The sequence below is a fragment of the Pempheris klunzingeri genome, chromosome 22, assembly GCF_042242105.1.
Source record: "Pempheris klunzingeri isolate RE-2024b chromosome 22, fPemKlu1.hap1, whole genome shotgun sequence".
Taxonomy (NCBI): Eukaryota; Metazoa; Chordata; class Actinopteri; order Acropomatiformes; family Pempheridae; genus Pempheris; species Pempheris klunzingeri.
This window is the reverse complement of record NC_092033.1, coordinates 18,725,491-18,726,907: the sequence shown is the minus strand read 5'-3', so window position 1 is coordinate 18,726,907 and position 1,417 is coordinate 18,725,491.

Genomic DNA, 1,417 nt, shown 5'->3' with positions numbered 1-1,417 from the left:
ACACACACACACACACACACAAAACCTTTCACAACAGGTAGGATCATGCTGTTCGCCCACACACACATTCTTCTCGTTCCACAGCCAATTAAACAACATGGCCCAGAGGACAGAAGCACAACGAGGTATTAACCACACACACACAAATAGATTCAGACCTTTAAGGGCAGTAGTGCGTCTTTCCAGTCGTGCCTGCTTATTTGAATCCTATAGGCATCTGCAGCATGCGTTAGCCCCCCAGTGGAGCCTGTGAGGGAGAGAGAGAGACCACGTGGTTACATGAAAAGTCTCTGCGAGACGGACAGCATATCTTTACCGCCTGCCTTTGGCGATCAACAGCCAGCCAGCCAGGACTGCAGTCCCACAGGAATAAATAGAGCAGGGAGTTACATAAATGCCATTCAGCATTAATACACACACACACACACACACACACACACAGGAGGGGAGAAATAACTGGGCAACAGAATAAGAATAAGAATATTAACTGATTAACAGAATAATCCCTCTGAGATGTGCAGTCTCATGGTGCTTCTGTCTGACACCATCAGACCTCCACCCCCCACACTGCTGCTGTTTGTGCTGCTCATGAAGGATCCCATGATAAGAGCACACTGGACATGTGACGAGGCGAAGCATCACTCAGTGCACAGTGTGGTGCTGATGGGGGGCAGCAACAACTACAGACCATCTAACCAGCAGTCCAACACCAAAACATATCTCCTCACCTATCAAATGAGATATTATGTTATATCATATCATATCATATTATATTATATTATATTATAATATATCATATCATATCATATCATATCATATCATATCATATCATATTATATTATATCATATCATATCATATCATATCATATCATATCATATCATATCATATCATATCATATCATATTATATTATATTATAAATAGGCTGCAGAAGCCCACGTACGGGACAAAACATTACATCCTACATTTCCAACAATTCAACTCAAAAGAATTTCACAAAAGATGCTCAGTTCAGGATCAAGTTCACAATTACGTAAAAACAGATTCGTTCAAACACAAATTGTACATTTGCTATGTGAATGAGGTAAATATCCCTGAAAGTCAGATCTGAGGGCAAAGCATGTCCTGGTCATGTCACAGGTCACTCTCCTGCATGGCCACAGGCAGCTAGACACACACACACACACACACACACACACGTGGCCTTGGATCAGTGATGAACTAATGCATGTGCTGCACAAAGCTGACCAGGGGACAGGAGCAGCACACTGGCACGGGGAAATAGTCCCTGTGTCCTCACGCGTGGACACATTTAGCACGACATCTCGTCTTGTCATCTCTGTACCCTTCGGCTGAACATCTGCTCTGCCAAATGCCCCCATTCCTGCTGCATCATGTGCCCACGATACCTGCAGGAG